Consider the following 17,717-nt stretch of genomic DNA (forward strand, 5'->3'; position numbering starts at 1 on the left):
TTTCTTCTGCTTAAAAAAAAAAACTGTACTTACAAATGGAAGAGTTTACTTGGATTTTTACACATTATTGTTCTGTTATGGTTTTGGTTTAACTTGGTTTCGCATCTATTTGAGTCGATCATTTCCAAGATCCAATTTTAAGTTTTTTCCTTGTGTTGCTAGTAATTGAAAAGATTTCCAGTCTGCCATTCCAAACATATCCGCATCAGCATCATCTACCTGAGTCGATCATTCCTAAGATCCAATTCAAGTTTAGTTTCTTTCTTCTTATATCCCAAGTAATTGAAGACAGTTCCCGTCTGTCTCTTCCTTCCTTCCTTCCTTTGCCTGCTTCAGAATATTGAGAGTTGGTTGTCTTTATATTCCTTTCTTTTTGATACCGCTGTAGAGTTGGTTATCTTTATAATTATATGCAGATTATGAACGAAAGCCGACAATTTGTACTAGTTTTGAGTTGAACGCACATTCTCTTTCCTTTTGAATAGATATCATTCTCTTTCCTTTTGAATAGATATCATCCAAAGATTAGCTTGGACTTTTCCTTGCCGACATTTGAGTAAAACTATTATCAACCCAACTCTTTTTTTCACTTATCTTGCAAAATAGAAAAATCAAATCAACATACCCATCTCCAAAGAGGTAGAAAAGTCTCTGTACGGCACCTTGTAGTTGCTCCGATTTTTAAAAGAAATATATTTTTTCAATAAAATTTTTATATTCTTAATTATATGATTTGATTTGCAACATAAATTTAAATGATTATTTTTCCATAGAAAATCTTATTATGTTATGCCTTTATATCTCGACTTGTAAATACAATTTTTATTTCAGGTAATTCTCTTTTAAATGGTTAAGATGTGAAGCCACTTAAACTGTGTTACAAATAAAAAAAATATAAGAGAAATACTTTAATTACAAAGTGATTACATAAAAGTAATCTCATAAATTCGTGTGAATTGATATGATTTGTCAAATTGTAAAATTATTTTTATTGTAAAACAGATCTGATGGATCACATGAAATCATATCAATTTATATGATTACTTTTATATAATTTTTTTTTATGACTGTAGCACTTCTCAAAATATAATAGTAATGTGCTCGCGTCACTTGAATATTGCTCTTTCTTCAATACACATCAATTAAAAACAGCGCAATATGAGAATCCACCAATCAGTTTTCTCAAAGAAACTTCTAGCACCAGGACGAACTAAATGCCTCAAAAAGACTTTAGTTGTATTACTGCGGCCAAAATAAAGACTGCCAGAAACAAAGACAAATCATCCATTTTATCCCAAAAAAATAAAAGGAAAAACAAGAAAGATAGCATGCCCTTTATACGAAGGTTGTCGATTCATAAAGTTGGAAACTTTATAATTATTATAAAGAAAAAGCAATTCAAAGATTAAGAATATATATATATATATCAGGATGATTAATTGTCAAACTATGGCTTTTGAAAAAGAAGTGGACTTAGATAAACTTATATGACCATACATCTGATATGCTATCAATGCCCATAAGCATATATATATATATATATATATATATTTGGATGTTGGAGAGCCTTGGACTATATACTATAAAGAAATTAAGTAATGCTAGATACAGTTTCAAGTTGTGTAAGACTCGTATATTATTTTAAAAAAATAGAGTTCATTATTAAAAATTAATTTTTATATAAATTTTATATTTATCCATTTATTTTTAAAAAATACGTGAACTTATTTATTGTTAAAACTGTAGGTATCATTTTATAAAAAGAGACAACCTGCATATTATTCTCGTTTCCTCGTCTCTTAATCATGGAATCTCACCAAGTATCATTCTGTGGTCGGCGCCTGAATAATTTCGTTCATTTTTAAACTGAGAATTGTTTGATATAAATTCAACGTACAGACGGTGGGTGGGTGGCTGGATCTTGTTTTTAATCGCGACAACTATTTTCAAATTTATTTATGAATCACACGAGGGGAATAAATATAATTATATTGGAATTGGCTACAACGTCATGCACGTACATCACACCAATGCAATATGATAATGACGTTGTAAAATTCCCGCCGTGTTTTTACATGGTTGGAGTAAAACATAATTACCGACAATATTAAAACAAATCAATAGTTTTTTTTTTTTTTAAGTTGGAAGCAAAGATAAAAGAAAAACGTTAAAAATGCATATACCTTTATTCTATTGCTGTGAATGAAGATTAATATTAGATACTATTTTAGAATGTGCAAATCTCATTCATTCTTTTTTAAAAAAAGTTAATCTTTTACAATAAATTCTTATTTTTTTATTATTTTTTTAAAGAGAGTATACTGAATTTACACATTTTATGTCGATTGTAAAAATCATTTCTCAAATATTAGAGTAATATTTTGGCATTGAGGTTTTAACCCATGTACCCATCTATTTCGTATATTTTAACATTATACACACATATTTAAGGATAGTGCTACATGCATCGAAGATCGGTATCGAAAAGGTACCGATTAGTATTATACGTTATCAGTACACTATCGGTAGGAGTATCATTTTCCTGTATGTAATATCTATATATGGAATCTAGCAAACTCGGCGGGCTAAACTGTGGTGATTTTAATCCATGCTGGTTGGGAAGTAGTCTTGACAAAATAATAGTCTTTGTCCTTTTTATGTGAAGCTACACATGAAGCTGGGAGTGTACCCGTACTAGAAGAAACATCATGTGAGAAGTAGGGAAAGAAACAAAAGAGTAGACTTCAAGTCTAGGAACTTACATCTCATGTTGTTTTGCTTGAAATATTCGATCGGCATAACAAGTTCCGTACATGTGAATCCCCGAAAAAATATACCTCCCTAAACAAGAAAAAATTCTTCAATTACAATATTGTAAACCAATCTTTGATTTGATTTGTAAATTTGATACAAATTCAACAAAAAATTAAATATAATAAAATTCAAGTTAAGACAAATAGATCTAATCTAATACAATTAATAAGCGAGTCAGTTTTATTAAAAACTATATATTTTACCAACAATCGACTTGTATATGAATCGACCCAAAAATAAAACAAAAGTCCTCTCCATAGTGTGGAGAAATGTAGAACATGCATATGACCTTGAAATCAGAAGATCAAAATTTTTTAGTTTATTAAATTATCACTTGTTTGAAAAGTTTAAGTTAATAGAAAGAGTTGGATTTAATCGTTTATATTTTGTCTTAACACTCCTCCTCCACATGATGTGGACTATATAATTCATCTCAATAAGTGGGCACAATATGTGAAATATAAATAGGGGTAAAGTGTAGAATCATGATTCGCATTCAGGACTTGAATTTTACACTAATATATGTGAAATAACTATTTGTCTCAAAAACTTAAATTAATGGGAATGTGTAGATTTAATCATTTATATTTTGTCTTAACACTCTTGATCATCACGTTTGGACTAGACTTATGCTTAACAAGTAGGCACAACATGTGGAATAATTAGTTAAGTGAGGTAGAGTGTGTAAAGTTATGATTCTAACTCAAGATATGAATTATACTCTGATACTATGTGAAATCACTATTTATCTCAAAAATTTAGGCTTAAACTTATAAAAAGATGTAAATTTAACCATTTATATTTTGTCTTAACATAATTCTACGCTTTTGATCATTTCCACTATTAAAACTCCTAGGTCACATCAACTTTTTCATACATTATTCTGATCTTTGCTATTTGCTTAGATCAATTAACTTTTAATCGCGGTTCATTATGTTAGTTGCATTGACATTGGAATTCAAGTCTCTCTCACTTAATTTCTGAGCATGAATGATCCCTACCTGTCACGTATCTTAATGAAGCTTACAATTACACGAGTTATATCTATCAAACCGAACCTAACTCTCGTATTTGATACGTATTAATCTCTTTTTCTCACCTTAATGTATATGTAAGTGTCAATTCTCAAGAGACTGCTCACTCATCCATTGCTAAATTTTGATACATAATATTGTTTGTTGCTTAATTAGGGGTTGCATTTGATCAATTAGTGCCTTCCTTGGCGATAACTCAGCTATATATAGCAAATGGGAAGGGCACCATTCCGTGATGAAAACTTAGTATAAACATAGACAATTACAAATTACAAAAACTTCATTTTATAGTCAACTGAAGTGTTTTGATGTAATACGCTAAATTTGTCTTATAATAAAAAGAGTTTTACAATTGACATATATATCACATCAAACAAAAACTTCATTTTATAGTCAACTGAAGTGTTTTGATGTAATACGCTAAATTTGTCTTATAATAAAAAGAGTTTTACAACTTGACATATATATATCACATCAAACAATATCAATTTATAAAATAGTTTTTTGTAATTTTTTTGTGGACTAAATATATTTTGGCTTACAATATCACAAGACTTTTCTCTTAATTAATCTTCCTGGTCATCATATTTGAAGTAACGATAGGTATGTCCCATTATTAAATATTACAAAAATAAGTCTACAAATTGATATATATGGCTTCATATGATATGTTAGATCTACATTACATGAATAAAAGTGTTTTACAATCACACTAACGTTTAATATGAAGCCTCAGTTTGTAGGTTGTCTTTGTGGTAAAACATTTCTCTTAAAATTATAATAACCTAATATATATATATATATATATATATATATATATATATGTATGTATGTATGTATCGCGGGTAATGATACACCTACAACTATTTTACAACTAGTTTACAACTCATTTTAAATCAACTAATATAACTTATGTGACACTTCATTAAAAGATAATTTCAATTTTACATAACTACCATTCACTTTTAAGTAGAGTGATAAACTAGTTCATGTAAACTAGTTGTAAATTTATCATTCTCCATATTTCGCACCTTTAGATCTGTATGTGTTATCTTGATCGACCATGCAAAAACGTGGCCTTATGCATGTCTGAATTAGACTTCTGTTAGATTTGTATATAAATAGTATGATACTGCTGAAATCCTGGAAGCTGGCTTTCCAATATTTGTGAGAGAGACCCCCCAACTGCAAATAATGGCACATAATTCGCGATAGGGACAAGACAATTTGCTGTATGTGCATGATACGTGCACTGTGGAGATTTCTTTTGTAGATCAGTACTCACTACAACAATAGAGTGTTTTTGCCACAAAAATCTTTTTCATGACAAACCATAGTGGGAAATACTTGATTTATGTCACAAATTGGGTTCGTGGGAAAATATGTTGCAGCGACATGCAGACGAATTTTCTAGTCTGTAGTACTACAGACTCTTGACCCAGAATTTTCTACTTCTTTTTTCTTTTAGAGACGAGAATTTCAATATTCATTTTATATAAATATCAGTCTATTATCAATATAATAAATAGAGTGATAAATAGATTGACAAAAAAATAAGGAATATTTCGTCGAATAATAATACAAAGCCAATTTATGATCACTGCGCGATAATATTAGAACTCGTTGATCTGATCATGTGAAGGATTTGATTTCACTATTAGACATTTTTTCAGGGAAGGGAATCAAGTGGCGGACTCCTTGGCCAGGAAGGGTGTGATGGGAAATAATATAGTTTACACGAACACTTCTCAGCTTTCTCAGGTGACTAGAGGATTGTATAGACTGGACAAAATGGGCACATCTTATATTCATAAAATTTCTAAAAGTGTATAGTTTATTTGGTGGGGGATAGTTTTATTTCTTTATTGGTAGGATTGGTTGTTTTGTTAGAAGGTTTTCTTCCATCATAAGTGAGGGGTAACAATGTTATATAGAGGTTCTCTTTTTTTTTTTTTTTAAATGTGAAGTTAAGAGTACTAATTGGCTTAAGTACTCAATTTTTTACATGCATGTAATTTATCCTTTCAGTACTCTTTCAATTTTTTAATTTTATTAACTTAATTCTTGGGTTTGATTATTTTTCCGATTTTGGATCTCCAAGCTTAAGGGAAATCTAAATAATAAAAAAAAAAAAGTAAAAAACAAATAATTTAATTTTAAGAATAAAAGTTGAGAAAATAAAATAATAAAGCCAGAAAATTGAAAAATGAGAAATCTAAACTAATTGAAAGTATATTTATCCCATGTTTTAATTTTACCTATCAAGAAAAGAATATATAATATTAGGTATAAGCTTAAAAGTGTTGCAAATCTTTACGCATGTCCTTTATAAAAAAGTACATCTCACTAAAGGAAATAATTTTTTTTATACTCTTTTAGGAAAGGGTCTTATTTTTTTATAAAAAAATAAATATAAAAAACTTATATAAATCATTACATATTAAAAAAAATATTTTATTGTTTGTTGGAGTTAGGCCCACATCCCAAAAAATAAACAATAATAAAAGACGAAGGTGGTCGGCTAAATATTCCCCTCAATCAAGTTCTCAAATCCACGGCACAAAACCAAGCAACGAGTCGTCGGCTGATTAGGTAGCTTGATCAGCATGAGCAAGAATGCATGATAAAAGGTAGGAGGGAGCAAAAAAGGCATGAGATAGCAATTGGAGGTGGCTTTCCGCGGTATCTTTACATAATCATAATAGCATCTTATCCGTTGATAATATAATATAAGAGATCTAGATGGCTAGAAGCTATATATAAGCACTTCTCCAAATCGAGTTTGAGTTATAGATTAGATGCATATTAAGATTCTAAGAAGATTGACATTGAATTGTGTGTTTTTCTAACTATATTTTAGCTAAAGATGACATGTTAGATATTTTAACTGAATTAGTTTAGATGTATCTTAGTATCTTACCGTAGATCATGTATAAGTTTGGTTATATTATTAAAATAATTTTTTATTATTTAAAAATATAAAAAAAATGCATATTGAACTCCGACTTATCTCTGATCAAGGCTTTTATTAATGTTTCTGTTCTACTTGCTTTTGCAATCTCCCTTTCGGCTGGCAGTGAGATTGTGATAACAGTCTTAAAAAATATTTAAATAATATTAAAATTTTTTTAATGGAAAGATTAAATTGTTTACATATTACATGTTAAAACATATATGATCTCAAGTAAGCTAAAAATTACGTATGAAGAAAAATATTATGTTGATGCGGAACATAATTTGAATTTTAAAAAAATATCAATAAATAAAAATACTTATAAAACTTTTAGATAATTACAATTTTTAAACTTTTAATGATATAACCATAATCTTTAAAAATTTAAATAATCGTCATTTCTATCTCATAAAGTACTTTTTAACTTGTTTTTAAATAAACATAATATATTTAAAAGTGGTTTAAACATATAGTTACTAAATAATAAATAATTTTTTAATAATAAAAAATTGTATAATAAATAACTTTTTGAATTATATGCATACTCTTAGTACATGATATAATTGAAGAGGTGGACCATATAGACGACTGTCTCAAGCAATGTTAACATCTTGGAACATTGGCACGTACGTATAATAAAGAAAAAAAATATCGACTATTTTCGTACGACGAATGTGACGTGACATCCAGAAATTTCAAAAAAGGATTTGCGGTAGCCGTATAAGTTTCTTTTTCTTCTTTCCATCCGCACGTGGATTGAACAATCTGGTTCTAGAGTCAACAGAATCTAGGTTGCTTTTCTGCCTTCTTGCCTTCAAATGTGAATCAATGTTACGCTGCTATTTCAATTTTCAATTTTCTTTGTTCTTATTTTCTTCATTCTTTTCCACGCTTTCCCACCTGAAGAGTCTAACAACTTACATGGAGACTCCATCTTCAAATATTATTTATAAATGTTAAAAATATAATCGAAATAATAAAATTTACTTACTCCATTTTAATCTTTTAATATAATTTGAAATGATTTAGATTCAGAAATGAGTTAAGATGAGTTGAGATGATTTGTGAATAGATAGAACAAAAGTTGAATTATTTGTTATATTTTGTATAAAAATTTGAAAAAGTTGTAATGATGAGATGAGATGAATTGAGGTGGATTGTGAATCCAAACGGCGCAGTATTAAAAAAAAGATTTTAAGTTTAAATTTTGAGTCTACACTCTATCGATTTAATTAAATATTTTACGTATTGAACTTAATTAGTTATTGAGAGAGTGAGAAAGTCATGTTAAGAATTTATTAAAATACATAGCTAATTCATACTTAACAATTAATTAAGAACTCAATAGTTCTACAAAGAGTGATCGTTGAGGAAGTGGATCATATCAATTATCTTGGAGATAAATAGGCTCAAATTCATGTTTAATCTTACATGCATATATGCAACTTGTGACAAGGACTCTAGATTTTAAAAAATAAGGCCATTTTTAAAGCAAAAGGAAGAAAAAGTGATATTTGGATGGCATGCATGCAAGATGACGATAATATTTGAGTAAACATTTTCTTTTTGTAAAACAATTTGGGATATGGAGACTTGATGCCAATACATCCCTTAAGAGAGAGGAGTGATAGTCTTTACCAATAAATCAACCGTCGTTTTTTCGCCAAGATAAGTAATTACATTTTAAGAGATAAAAAATATCGTCATGTTTTTAAAAATATAATATAAAATAATTAAATCTATCTTTTTTATAAATTTAAAATTTTGAAATAAATGATAAATTCAACGAGACAAAGAAATTGTTGCCAATATTGACTTGTTTGGAAAACTTAAAAGAGTAGATGTCATGTTCGTCCTTTTCGATTGGACATATAAACGTAAGAAGATGGATACAAACAAGCAAGTAGGAGAGCCTACCATAATATGATCACATGCAGTCCTCTTCACTCTCGAAATTGATATGCAACTTAACCTAAAGGCTCTCTCTTGCCCCCCCACTTGTTTTAATTAGGTCCTACCTCTTGGTAGTTTAAACGTTTCTATAACAAGTCTGTGCATCTGTATATAACGTCTATTCAACCAAATCTAAATCCATAGACTTTTTACTATATACGATTTCGTGTCTTACCCAAAATTTCACTTGCTCCTGAATTTCATACTATATATAATTTGACAAATTTTGCTATTTGGTAAACACATCGTTTGTTGCAATACTCCGCAAGTCATAAATAATTCAAAATATAAATATTTAAAAAATGATTTGTTATATTCCTTTTAAAAAATAAATAAATTTTAAATTTATAAGAAAAAAACTCACTTTTTAATAATAGATTTTATTTTTTATTTTTTGTTTTTAATCTTTAAAAGGAAGAAGATAAGAACATGCATTGATGGTCTTGACGTGCACTTATAAATGGGCTTGTCGAATAGTGTTGTATGTTACAAGTTGGACTGTCCTATATATACATTTAGGGTTGTATCCACGTGAACCAATCGGTGAAGGATCACGAATTCCGGCACGCAACAGTAGCTTGGAATATCCCTTGTTTTTACAGGCTAGTTCGTTGGGTCACTGTCAAACGACGCGTGCGTAGTTGAAACACCAACTTGTGTTTAGGCTTATGTACACGATGGTTCATGTCTAATCAAACCTACGGCCCTCATTTGATGATGAAAACTTCTTTCAAGACTTAAATCTACTTTGCTATGTCTTTTTCTTTTCTTTGCCCCCACACTCATATTAGGTACCATTGGCCACCACAACCCCTAAATTGAGTAAAAATTATATTTATCATCATTTTTTCGGTCATGCTCTCTGTTAAAGCAAACTAAAACAGAGAATAAAAGGTAGTGCACACAACGTATTCTATAAAATCTATCAACTAGAATTCATCAAATGAGAAGGTACAAAGAAACATATTTCAGACTTTACAACCATATTCAATGCCTTAGCTCTGAGTACTATTCAGTATTTATAGAATATCAAAACATTCTCTAGAATATGCTGAAGTAATCCTATTGGTCAGAATTGATGCTTGTATTCTGTTGGGAATTTGTTCTGGAAGGTTCTGGTGAGGTGCTATCCTCTGAGGTAGGTGCATAGGCTCTAATATCCCCTCGCGATTCAAGCAGCACAAGAATAATAGTGAGGCTTGAACGTAAGAGAGCAAAACGTGCTGAAGAGAGTGGCTTAGTGAGAATATCTGCAATCTGTTCTTTACTTGGAACAAAAGAGACAATGAGAGTTTGGTTAGCGACACAGTCCCGTACAAAATGATAATTGAGATCCACATGCTTAGTTCTTGAGTGTAAGACAGGATTAATCGAAAGATAAGTCGCACCAATATTATCACATAACAAGTTTGGGGCATCAGAGATAAAAATCCCTAATTCTTTTAACAAAGATTGTATCCACAAAAGTTCACAAGTAATGTTGGCAATGGATTTATATTTAGCTTCAGTGGAGGATCAGGCTATAGTTGGTTGTTTCTTGGAAATGACACTAAATGAGACCCAAAATAAACACAAAAACCACCTGTCGACTTCTGATCATCCAGACAACCAGCCCAATTAGCATATGAGAAGGCAGTAAGTTTAAAGGTAGAAGTAAATGAGAAAAAGAGGCCAAAGGAGGTGGTGAGGCGAAGATAACGCAGTATGCATTTGATAGCTTGCCAAAGAGAATTACGGGGAGAGTGCATGTACTGATAGACTTTATTAACAGCAAATGAAATGTCAGGACAGGTGAATGACAAATATTGTAGACTGCCAACAACACTTTTGTAAAGTTGAGGATCTTCAAAAGAGGATCCTTTAAGGGCAGAAAGTTTAAACGAGGATGACATTGGCATGGACATTGGTTTTGACTCATGCATATTAGTCAGAGTTAATCGATCAGAAATATAGCGAGATTGTGAGAGAAAGAGACCCGTAGTTGTTCGACAGACGTGAATACCCAGAAAAAATGAAGAAAGCCAATATCTTTTACAGGGAAAAATATGGACAGAGAGGAGATAAAGTTAGAAATAAGAGACGAATCTGAGGCAGTAACAATAATATCATCTACGTAAATTAACACATAAATGGAAGTAGTAACAGAGGTAAATATAAATAGTGAAGAATAAAAAAGTGAAGGATGAAAACCAAGATTTGTGAGTTTCAAACTAAGCTTTGAAAACCAAGCCCCTAGGGGCTTGTTTCAAACCATAAACAGATTTTTTCAATTTACAAACGTAATGAGGGAAATCAGAATTAACAAACCTAGTTGGTTGTTGAATGTAGACATCCTCCTCCAAGTTCCCGTATAAGAAGGCATTCTGTATGTCTAGCTGATGAAGGGGCCACAGTCTGGTCACTGCAATGGAAATCAATAGGTGCACGGTAACCAGCTTGACTACAGGGCTGAACATCTCCGAGTAGTCAAGCCCGGCTTGTTGATAAAACCCTTTTGCCGACAAGGCGAGCCTTGCATCGTTCAATGGTTCCATCGGCAAACCGTTTGGTCTTAAGGACCTACTTAGAACCTAGGAGATTTTGATTTGGATGAGAAGGGATGAGGATCCAAATTTTATTTCTGGGAGAGCTTCAAACTCATTAGCCATGGCAGCATGTTAGATAGTGAATTTGGAAGCCTCCGTGTATGAGCTTGGTTCATCAGGGATGGGGGAGGCTTCGGTTAGAGATGCAGAGTGTTTCGATGGTGGCCAAGGAATGGTCCCATCGTGGCGCCGTAGGGGTCGAATAACTTGGGCTTTAGACAAAGTAATCATGTGATGATTATTGGAAGAAGAAGGAAGAAAGGGAGTTGAAAAGGCAGGGTGAAGCAGAGGAGTTACAGGAGGCGAGGTTGACGGCGCAATAGAGGAACTAGAAGGGGAACTTTCGTGAGAGATTATTGTGTTGGTAGGGTTAGGAGAAAGAGACACATGGGCTTGAGTTTGTGAGGGAGTGGACTCTTTTGAGGCAGATGGTGAAGGATTAGTGTATGGGTTGGACTGGGCCGTGGGGTGAGGTGAGGAATTCGAAGGAGAGGATGCTTGATGGGAATAGTCAATAGAAGAGGCAAAGGGAAAAAAGTTTTCATCAAAGTGTACATCACGTGAAATGTAAATTTTGCCGAAGGGAATATGCAAACAATTATATCCTTTGTGATTAGAGGTGTATCCTAAAAATACACAAAGTTGAGATCATATATCTAATTTGTGACATTTAAAAGGACAAAATGGCCAACAGGCCGAACAAATAACACGTAAAAATGTATAATCAAGGTGAGAATTAAAAAGAGCTTGAAAAGGAGAAATGTGATGAAGAATGAGAGTGGGCATTCGATTAAGACTGGGTTAGAAGAGTAAGCCCAGTTTCATAATATGGCGATGACGTCTTTCAATAATGCCATTTTGTGCATGAGAATATGGACATGTAATTTTGTGAGAAATTCCAAGATTTTGCAAGATGACATGAAAGGGGCGGAACTCGCCACCCCAATCAGATTGTATGTTAATTATATTTTTAGAAAAGGTATTGCTCACATATTTAATAAAAGATAAGAAAATTGTAGAGACATCAGATTTTGCATGTAACCGAAAGAGCCAAATGTATTTGGTAAAATCATCAACAATAGAAAGATAAAATCGAAAATCATTAGAGGACGGCACAGGCGCAGGTCCCTAGACATCTAAAAATAATAACTAAAAAGGAAATGTACAATGAGAAGGTGAGGGTGGATGAGGTAGAGCATGTGATTTAGCTTGGAGACATGCCGAGCAAGGAGATTGGGTAGAGGTGGAGGTGATAGGAAGGTTGTAATGTCGTATGGTGAAAGAGGTGATTTGTGAAGAGGGGTGACCAAGTTGGGAATGCCAGTTATGTGGTGAAGTTCGTTTGCCAATGAAAGCATGTTGAGAAGGAAGAGAGACGACCTCATCATCCGGAAGAACATACATGCCATTCTTAACGGGGCCCTGAAGAAGTACCTCCTGGGAATGTAAATCTTTCACAAAAAAACCAAATGAGTTAAATTAAAAGAAAACAAAATTGTTTAAACAAAATTGACGGGTTGATAATAAATTTCTAAAAATTAATGGAACATGAAGTAATTGGCGAAGAAGAAAATTGCCAGAAGGTGTCGGGAGTAAGCCAGATCCAGAGTTTTGAATAGCCAGAGAAGAGTCATACCAATGTTTACTTGATCAGGTCCCTGACAAGGAATGGAATCTAGATTGAGCTTAGAAAAGTCAGACGTTAAGTGAGTGGAAGTAGCTGTATCTAGAAACCAACTATTAGAAGAAGTAGAGGGATTTGAAAAATTTATAAAATTAGCAGTGAAGGATGAGGGAGGGGGGACTGATATGCATGATCAAAACGATGATAACAAGAGGCGACATTGTGACCAACGCGGTGACAAAGCTGACATGTAGGATGATTTGTCTGTGAAGGAGGAAAGAAATTAGGAGAAGATGGATTGAAGGAGCGACCACCCCGACCTCGTCGAAAGCCATGACCACGACCTCGGTTAGGTGGAGCAGAAGAAATTTGGTTTGTTGAATGTGTAGTGGTGGAATTAGCAAAGAAAGAAGTAGCAGAGAGAAGGGACTGTGTTTGGTGATTAAGGCGCGACTCAAGATTTACAAGGAAACTCTAAACCTATAAAGTGGAGAGGGAATTTGGTCGAGTGGTAATAGAGGATACCACCGACTCAAAATCTGTCCCTAAGCCAGTCGAAAGATAGATGAGGAATTTTGATTCGGGAAGGGGATGGCCTGCGACATTGAGAGAAGCCGACAGAGCCTTAGCCTTGTGAAAATACACAAAAATAGAGTCGGATCCTTTTTTGAGTGTTGCCAGCTGAAATTTTGTGTGCATAAGGTGAGCTATGGACTGTGTAGAATAAAGGCCATGGAGAGTTTGCCATATTTGACGAGAAGTAGAGCAATCCAAGACATGGGAGAGCACTATATCGGTGAAAGAGGAGTTAATAGTTGACATGATTAATTGATCTTGAAGGTTTCGAGAAGTATATTATGGGTTGGGGGCATCATTGATGGTGGTGGGAGGCATGGGTATGGTTCCATCAACATACCCAAAAAGTTGATTTCCTTTAAGGAATGAAAGAATTTGATCTTGCCAAAGAAGATAATTGTCGGTGGAGAGTTTAATGGTGTTGAGTTGAGCTGCAGAATTAGCGATAGAAGAATTAGGAGAAGTGTGTTTGGGTGGTGCCATGATGGATCGGAGAAGAAAAGGTGGACGTAAGTCCTATCCGGATGCTGATACCATGTTAAAGTAAACTAAAACAGAGAATAAAAGGTAGTGCACACAACATATTCTATAAAATCCATCAACTAGAATTCATCAAATGAGAATGTACACAGAAACGTATTTCAGACACCATATTCAATGCCTTAGCTTTGAGAACTATTAAGTATTTATAGAATATCAAAACATTCTCTAGAATATGCTGAAGTAATCCTATTAGTCAAAATTGATGCTTGCATTTAGTTGGGAATTTGTTCTGGAAGGTTTTGGTGAGGTGCTAGTGCACAGACTCTAATACTCTCAGTATCTCTTAATATAGTATTAAATGACTAGTCCACAAATGGAACATACAAATAGTCTTTAATAATTAAAAATTATTGGTCTGCATCATGAGTTGGTAAGAGGATAATAGTAAAAGAAATGGTGAGAAACATTATTCTAAATTGAAAATATATAAATTGCCATTTTTCATTTTTTCCTGGAAAATACACATTGAAACCAAAAATTATTTAGGCCCCATTTGTTTGTTAGCACAAGTGTCTTCTTTTTACTAGAAATGACAAAAGGGCTAGCCTAGTTTATTTTGTTAATGTCATTTAGGTGGAGAAATGTTGTGATAGTTTCAAATTGAAACTTGGTCTTAGCCCTATTTTTTCAAGGTCAAATAAAGGATGATGTGAGCTTTTTTTGTGTTCGGTTGCCTTTTAATTTAAGTTTTGCGTTGAAAAAGTTGGCGAGGATGGTACAAATTTCTTGGGCAATCATCATTGCATGCGCAAAAGTTGACACGTGACTGTTAAAAATATAATATAAATAATTAAATCTATATATTTTTTATATTAACTTAAATTTTTAGGATAAGTAGTGATTTTAAATAGTATCAAAGTAAAGGTTCTAAGTTCAAATCCTGATTATACACTCTACCCTATTTAATTAAATATTCTACGTGTTGAGTTCACTCATTAAAGGAGAGTCTGACAAGTGAGGGGGAATGTTAATAATATAATACAAATAATTAAACATATCTCTTTCCATCAGCTTAAACTTTTAAGATAAATGATGATTTCACACTAACTAATTCCTACTAATCATATCAACTAAATGATATCATCTAAGTAAATTAACACATAAATGGAAGCAGTAGCAGAGGTAAATATAAATAGTGAAGAATCAGAAAGTGAAGGAAGAAAACCAAGATCTGCGAGTTTCGAACTAAGCTTTGAAAACCAAGCCCTAGGGGCTTGTTTCAAACCATAAATAGATTTTTTCAATTTACAAACGTAATGAGGGAAATCAGAATTAACAAACCCAATTGGTTGTTGCATGTGGACATCCTTCTCCGAGTCCCCGTGCAAGAAGACATTCTGTATTTCTAGCTGATGAAGGGGCCACCGTCTAGTCACTACAATGGAAATCAACTGGCGCAAGCTAATCTGCTTGACTACAGGGTTGAACGTCTCCGAGTAGTCAAGCCCGGCTTGTTGATGAAATCCTTTTAGGACAAAGCAAGCCTTGCGTCGCTCAATGGTTCCATCGGCAAGCCGTTTGGTCTTAAGGACCCATTTAGAACCTAAGAGATTTTGATTCGGATGAGAAGGGATGAGAGTCCAAGTTTTATTTTTGAGGAGAGCTTCAAACTCACTAGCCATGGCAGCACGCTAGACAATGAATTTGGAAGTCTTCGTGTATGAGTTTGGTTCATCAGGGATGGGGGAGGCTTCGATTAGAGATGCAGATTGTTTTGATGGTGGCCAAGGAATGGTCTCATTGTGGCATCGTAGGGGTTGAATAATTTGGGCTTTAGACTAGGTAATCATGTGATGATTACTGGAGGAAGAAGGAAGGAAAGGAGTTGAAGAGGCAGCGTGAAGCAGAGGAGTTATATGAGGCTACGTTGACGGTGCAGTAGAGGAACTAGAAGGGGAACTTTCGGGAGAGATTATCGTGTGGGTAAGGTTAGGAGGAAGAGGCTCATGGACTTGAGTTTGTGAAGGAGTGGACTCTTCTGAGGCAGATGGTGAAGGATTAGTGTATGGGCTGGACGGGGCCATGGGGTTGGGTGAGGAATTAGGAGTGGCCCGTAGTAGAAGAGAAAGAGATAAAATCGATTAATGGTGAGAGATCGAAGGAGAGGAGGCCTGATGGGAATAGTCAGTAAAAGAGGCAAAGGGAAAAAAGTTTTCATCAAAGCATACATCACGCGAAATGTAAATTTTTCCGAAAAGAATATGCAAACAATTATATCCTTTTTTATTAGAGGTGTATCCTAAAAATACACAAAGTTGAGATCTTATATCTAATTTATGACGATTAAAAGGACGAAGATTGGGCTAACAGGTCGAACCAAAAACACGTAAAAATGTATAATTAGGGAGAGAATTAAAAAGAGCTTGAAAAAGAGAAATGTGATGAAGAATAGGAGTGAACATTCAATTAATAAGAAAAACTGCAGTTTGGAAGGCGTCAACCCAATATTTGGTAGGCATTGAAGACTGGGTTAGAAGAGAAAGCCCAATTTCAACAATATGGCAATGACGTCTTTCAATACTGCCATTTTGTGCATGAGAATATGAACATCTAATTCTGTGAGAAATTTCAAGATTTTGCAGGATGAAATGAAAGGGGTGGAACTCGCCACCCCAATCAGATTGTATGTTAATTATATTTTTAGAAAAGGTATTGCTCACATATTTAATAAAAGATAAAAAAAATTGTAGAGACATCAGATTTCGCATGTAACGGAAAGAGCCAAATGTATTTGGTAAAATCATCAACAATAGAAAGATAAAATCGAAAACCACTAGAGGACAACACAGGCTCAGGTCCTTAGACATCTAAAAATAATAATTGAAAAGGAAATGTAGAATGAGAATGTGAGGGTGGATAAGGTAGAGCGTGTGATTTAGCTTGGAGACATGCCAAGCAAGGAGACTAGGTACATATGGAAGTGACAGGAAGGTTGTAATGTCGTATGGTGAAAGAGGTGATACATGAAGAGGGATAACCAAGTCAGGAATGCCAGATATGTGGTGAAGTTCATTCGCCAATGAAAGTTTGCTAAGAAGGAAGATAGACGGCCTCATCATCCGAAAGAACATACAGGCCATTCTTAATGGGCCCCTGAAGAAGTATCTCTTGGGAATGTAAATCCTTCACAAAGAAACCATATGAGTTAAATTCAAAGAAAATAGAATTGTCTAAACAAATTGACGGACTGATAATAAATTTCTAGAAATTAATGGAATATGAAGTAATTGACGAAGAAGAAAATTGCCAAAAGGTGTCGGGAGTTAGCCAGATCTAGAGTTCTGAATAGCCAGAAAAGAGACATCACGAATGATTACTTGATCAGGTCCCTGATAGGGAATGGAATCCAGATTGAGCTTAGAAAAGTCAGATGTGAAGTGAGTGGAGGCATCTCTATCTGGAAACCAACTATTAGAAGAAGTTGAGGGATTCGGAAAATTTATAAAATTAGCAATGAAGGATGAGGGAGGGGGGAGGGGACTGATATGCATGATCAAAACGATGATAACAAGAGATGACAGTGTGACCAACGTGATGAAAAAGCTGACATGTAGGACGATTTGTCTGTTGAGGAGGAAAGAAATTAGGAGAAGATGGATTGAAAGAGTGACCACTCCCAACCTCCTCGAAAGCCA

The sequence above is a fragment of the Juglans microcarpa x Juglans regia genome, chromosome 3S (genome assembly GCF_004785595.1).
Source record: "Juglans microcarpa x Juglans regia isolate MS1-56 chromosome 3S, Jm3101_v1.0, whole genome shotgun sequence".
Classification (NCBI taxonomy): domain Eukaryota; kingdom Viridiplantae; phylum Streptophyta; class Magnoliopsida; order Fagales; family Juglandaceae; genus Juglans; species Juglans microcarpa x Juglans regia.